We start from the raw sequence: 6,000 nt of genomic DNA, 5'->3' as shown, positions 1-6,000 counted from the left end.
CCTGGGTAGAGTGCTATGGCTTCACTGCTCACAGCAACCTCCAACTCCTGGGCTCAAGCGAATCTCCTGCCTCCGCCTCCCAAGTAGCTGGGACCACAAGCGCCCGCCACAACGCCCGGCTATTTTTTGGTTGCAGCCATTATTGTTGTTTGGCAGGTCCGAGCTGGATTCGAACCTGCCACCTTAGGTGTATGTGGCTGGCACCTTAGCTGCTTGAGCCACAGGCACCGAGCCACAACAAAGGTTTTCTATCTTCTACTGTGCTAGCACTCAGCCTACTGGGGATATGAAAAAAAAATCAAACCTGAAAAACTGCCCTGGAAGAGCTCCAGAAGTTTGGCAAAAGGCACATTCAGTAGCTATTTTAAAAGTCCCTGTTGTCAATCCTAAATCTCCTTGGTGAGGGAATTTTTGAATAGAGAAAACCTGGTCTATGAGATCCACTGATGGTTCTAAACTCCTATTTTAACCACAATATGTAATAAGCTCCAGATTAGACCTGTGCTGGTGCCACCTGTCAGGAGCATGTTTGACCAACTCTTCAGTGGAGGGGAGGGTGGTGTCTCCTTCCTGGGACGTCCACAACCTGAGGACAGACCACGCTCTGGCCTGGATAATGCTTGAAGACTAGTGGGCTGGACTAAGTTAATTATTATTTTTCATTCTCATTTATTACTATTTCTAATTTAAAAAATTGACAAAATTTTATAGATTTCTGGTGGTCATGATGTTTTGAAGTATGTACACATTGCGGAATGGCTAAAATCAAGTTGATGAACTTACGCAGTGCCTCACATATTTGTTGGTGGTGAGAGCACTTAACATCTACTCTTAGGAATTTTCAGTAGACGATACATTGTTATTAACTATGGTCACCAGGTGGATTTCTTGAACTTATTCCTCTTGAGTACCTAAACTTTCATATCCTTATCCTCTGACCATCATCTCTCCATCCACCCCAGAGCCCAAAGTTTATTCTTGTGTTCCTGCTGAATTTGGGGGTTCCAAGAAGTTTTGATACAGATGGTGCAGTTTGTAGAAGACTGGGGAGCATGTATTTAAATAAATGCAAATGTAGAAAGGGAGGCAGAATAGGGAACGTTTAAAAATAGCTTTAATTTTCTTTTAGCTTAAAAAAGTAATTCATCTTGCTGTTGAAAAAAAGTCAGGCAGGACAGAAATATAAAAATATAGAAAGTACAAGTTCCTTGTAGTGTTGTCTTAAAGATAACCGCCACTGACAGTTACGGCCGAGTTTTCTTTCCTCTGTGTGCCTATCAACATATGCATTTATTTATCATTATTGTTGTTTCTCCAAGAGGGTCATCCATAATAGGGTCATTGTCATTTAATAATATTCCTAGGCATCTTTTAATGTTTATTGTGGCTTTCTGTTATTTATCTCAAGAGCTATAAGTCTCGCTAGAAGACATACTGTTATACGGCTCTATCAGAATTTACTTAACCAGATCCCTATTGCAGGGAGACATTGCGGTCATTTCTAACTATGTGGTACTCCAAATAAAACTACAGGGTATATCCTTATTTATTTATGATGCACCTTTGTTCAACTGTTTCTACAGATTACATTTCTTGAAAGCTGCTGGGTCAAAGGGCGTGAATATTTTAAATTTAAATTTTAATAGTTGCTGCCAATTTGCCTTCCTACTACGATGGGCTGCCTGCTGTCCACACCTATAAGACATGAGCTAGGGGAGGAGGGCAGCAGAACTGGACAGCTGGATGCCAAGGAGGTCATCAATAGGGCACTGCTGGGCTGGGCCTCCAGTGGAGCTTGGTACAGGCCTGCCTCATCTGTATACTGGGTGAGTCAGATGGGAGGTGGGGTTGGTGCGCATAAAATTTTCCAGAACTTTGAGACACAGTATTTGAGTCAAACACTAGGTAGGCTATTAAGAAGAGATGGCAATTTGTGCATTGTTTGAGGGGTTGTGGGCCCTAGGATACTAGGCCTGGTAGAGTATTAGTGGCTCTGTTGATTTTTTTTTTTTTTTTTTGAGACAGCACTATGTCACCCTCAGTGACAGAATGCTGTGGCGTCACAGCTCACAGCAACCTTAAACTCTTGGGCTTAAGTGATTCTCTTACATTAGCCTCCCAAGTAGCTGGGACTATAGGTGCCTGCCACAATGCCTGGCTATTTTCTTGTTGCAGTTGTCACTGTTGTTTAATTGGCCTGGGCCAAGCTCGAACCCATCAGCCTCAGTGCATGTTGCTGGTGCTGTAACAACTGTGCTATGGGCGCTGAGTTGATGGTTTTTTGATTGGAAAAGTGAATACTTCTAGGACTGGCTGGACTTTGAAGACCATGTGTTTGGACTCCTTTTGTTTTATAGAAAAGCAAAAAGGGAGTTCCTAAGAGGTGAAGTGACTTACCCAAGATCACATGAGTTTAGTGGCATTGGTGAGGTTCAGCTCTGTGGACCCTTGTCTTCCAGCCAGAGTCATTTCTTTTTTCCAGCTTTTTTTTTTTGGCTGGGGCTGGGTTTGAACCCTCCACCTCTGGCATATGGGGCCAGCGCCCTACTCCTTTGAGCCACAGGCGCTGCCCAGAGAGTGATTTATTTACTATCAGAGACAAAGGGCCCTCTCACATCTGTCCCTGGGGCAGAGGGGTGGGGCATGAGTGTTCCTGGTGCAGGAAGTGACTAGGTGAAGGTGAGAGGGCAGGACATGAACATTTATTGAGTATCCACTATAGAAGGTTCTCTCAGCTCGGCACCTGTGGCTCAAGTGGCTAAGGTGCCAGCCACATACACCTAAGGTGGCGGGTTCGAATCTAGCCCACCAAACAACAATGATGGCTGCAACCAAAAAATAGCCAGGCGTTGTGCCGGGCCCCTGTGGTCCTAGCTACTTGGGAGGCAGAGGCAGGAGACTCACTTGGGCCCAGGAGTTGGAGGTTGCTGTGAGCTGTGATGTCACAGCACTCTACCCAGGGTGACAGCTTGAGGCTCTGTCTCAAAAAAAAAAAAGGTTCTCTCAAGTAGGTTACCTCATTTAATTCCAGGAACTTGGGAGCATGGGGGAAAGGTAGGAGCTGTTTGGGGTCTGTAGTGCATGGCTGATGTGGTTGGGTTAAACCTATTAAATACTAGGAAGCAGTTGTAAATTTTTGAATAGGACTGTGCCATAGAATCAAAGAGGCACTGGGCCTTAGAGCACAGGAGATGAAGAGATGTGCTTGAGGCCACATGGTCAGTGGTGTGGCAAGGGTGTCTTTAGCCCTGAGGTCTCCTGTTGGTCTGCATACTTCCCTTACCATGGTGTCCTTTGGTTTGTTGCCCCAGGTTTTCCAGGGGCTGTGTGTTAATTTTAGACCATGACCATGCAAAAGACAGGACTCCGTCCCAGGAGGGGCTTTATGCGGACTTTAGCACATGGCTTCTTAATTAGGCAGGTGGAAATGATAACCAGACTTGATCTGACTTCATTTATAAGGGCAGGACCTACTGGCTAAGGGGTCAATGAAAGGATATGACCAGTGGTCAAAACATCTGAACTCTGTCCAAAGAGGATCTGCTTGTTCAGGCCAAAATCCTTCCTATCTTTCCCTTTTGAACAAAGTTCTCTGAGAAAGAATTTGGATAAAAGAGACTTTATCCCAGTGAACGGTTATAGATGCAACCTTCATAGAGTATAAAACAAAGGTACATTCTAGAGAATAAAGGGAGTTTAGGGTTTTTCTTTCTTTCTTTCTTTTTTTATTTCAAGTTAATGTAAGGGTACAAAAAACCAGGTCACAATATTTGAATTTATTAGGTAGAGTTCCTCTTGTAGTTGTGTCCCACACCCAAAAGGTGTGCCATATACCCCTACATTGTGTTCATTAAGTGGGAGCACCCCAGAATCTCCCTCCATCCCTTTCCTCCCTCTCTCATTCCTCCCCCCCAACTTGAATTAAAATGAGTTTTTCCTCTCTGTGGGCATGAATAGATAATCTGCTGGTTTTATATTAGTATTGAGTACATTGGATATTTGGTTTTCCATTATTGTGATACTTTACTAAGGAGAATGTGTTTTAACTCCATCCAGGTTAATACAAAAGATGTAAAGTCATCATCTTTTTTATGGCTGAATAGTATTCCATGGTATACGTATACCACAGCTTGTTAATCCATTCCTGAGTCAATGGGCATTTAGGTTGTCTCCATATCTTGGCAATTATAAATTGAGCTGCAATAAACAATATAGTGCGAATGTCTTTATAAAATGATTTTTTTTTCTTCTGAGTTGATGTCTACTAGTGGAATTGCGGGGTCAATTGGGAGGTCTAATTTGAAATCTCTGAGGATTCTCCATATTTCTTTCCAGAGAGGCTGTATTCATTTGCAGTCCCATCAGTGGTGTAAAGTGTTCCCCCCTTTCCACATCCATGCCAGCATTTGCAACTTAGGGACTTTGTGATGTGGGCTAATCTTACTGGGGATAGGTGATATCTTGGGGTGGTTCTGATTTGCATTTCTCTGATGATTAAAGATGATAAGCACTTTTTCACAAGTTTGTTAGCCATTCGTCTGTCTTCCTCAGAGAACATTCTGTTCATGTCTCCTGCCCAGTGATAGATGGGATTGTTTGCTCTTTTTTTGTTGATTAATTAGAGTTTGCCCTAGGTCCTAGTTATTAAACCTTTGTCAGGTTTGCAACATGCAAATATCTTTTCCCATTCAGAAGGTTGTCTGTTTGCTTTGATTGTTGTGTTCTTAGCTGTGCAGAAGTTTAAGTCCCATTTGTTTATTTCTGTTGTTGTTGCAATTGCCACTAAAGTCTTCTTCATAAAATCTTTCCCCAGGCCAACAGCCTCAAGAGTTTTCCCCACACTTTCTTCTAGGATTTTTTTATTGTTTTATGCCTTAGATTTAAATCTTTTATCTATCTTGAATCAATTTTTGTAAGTGGTGAAAGTGTGGGTACAGTTTCAGTCTTTTACTTGTGGTTATCCAGTTCTCCCAGCACCATTTATTGAATAGGGGAGTTCAGGGTTTTATAATGAAAGTTCTGCCTAGGTTTCCAATCAGATTCATTTATGCAACTAAGGGATTCAAACTCCTTTGGTTCCAGTGGTTGGTACAGCTGACCCTTGATTGGTCAAGGCAGCTGAGGCAATTGGAGGTGAGCTCTGCAAGTCCCAAAGTTGAACAGAGGTGTGGGTTTTTGGAGAACTCAGAGTTGGTGTGTGATCTCTAGTTAATAAATGTCTGCTTGCCTGTGTTTAAAAGTTAGGTCCGGTTAGTCAAAACTTAAAGGACTGGGTCTTTCAGGTTCACATTTGTTCACACCTTTATGCCACATCTTTTATCCATCAGCAAGTCTTTGGAATGTATCTAGAGGCTGGCCACATCACTGACACAGCTACCACCCAAATCCAGACCACTGCCATCTGTTGCCTGGATTTTTAAAATAAGTTTCTAATTGGTCTCTTTACCTCTTGCTTCCCTCCTGTCTGTCCTCTACTTGGTGGATTATCTTTTTTTGCTTACCTCTGCTTAAATTCTTCTAGTGCCTTCCCACCATATGGAGAATGAAATCCACACTCCCTACCATGGCCTACAGCTTTCTAGTGTTCTGGTCCCTAACTGCTTCTCCAGCCTCCTCTGTGCTTCTCTCCTCTTCCTTCCTCTCTCTTCCTGCCATTTCTTTAACAGGCTGAGATCTATCCACCTCTCCTCTGGGGTTCTTTCTGGAGTACTTGTGCCGTAGATCTTACCACAATTCCCTCCAAAAACATCATTCTGAAATATTAGCTCAGCAGAGAGAATTTTCCTGACCATGTTCTCTAAAGGAGACTCCGTGGCTCGGTGCCTGTAGCTCAGCGGCTAGAGTGCTGGCCACATACACCAGGGCTGGTCGGTTCAAAACCAGCCTGGGCCTGCCAAACAACGATGACAACTACAACAATAACAACAAAAAATAAAGGAGACTCCTCTCCCTCATTGCTTGCTATTCCTTTATCCTGCTTTATTTTCTTACAGAATTTGC

The 6,000-nt window shown here is 43.1% G+C and overlaps 1 protein-coding gene across 1 annotated transcript in view; it reads left to right on the top strand.

Moving 5' to 3' along the window:
- ITGB3 (integrin subunit beta 3) overlaps window positions 1-6,000 on the top strand; it is a 61,059-nt gene that overhangs the window by 7,740 nt on the left and 47,319 nt on the right. The window lies entirely within an intron of this gene.

This window comes from Otolemur garnettii, unplaced genomic scaffold (genome assembly GCF_000181295.1).
Source record: "Otolemur garnettii isolate 467f Iridium unplaced genomic scaffold, OtoGar3 scaffold00018, whole genome shotgun sequence".
In the NCBI taxonomy this organism is placed as follows: Eukaryota; Metazoa; Chordata; class Mammalia; order Primates; family Galagidae; genus Otolemur; species Otolemur garnettii.
The sequence above is the reverse complement of the archived record's forward strand: the minus strand, read 5'-3'. Positions and strand labels throughout refer to the sequence as shown.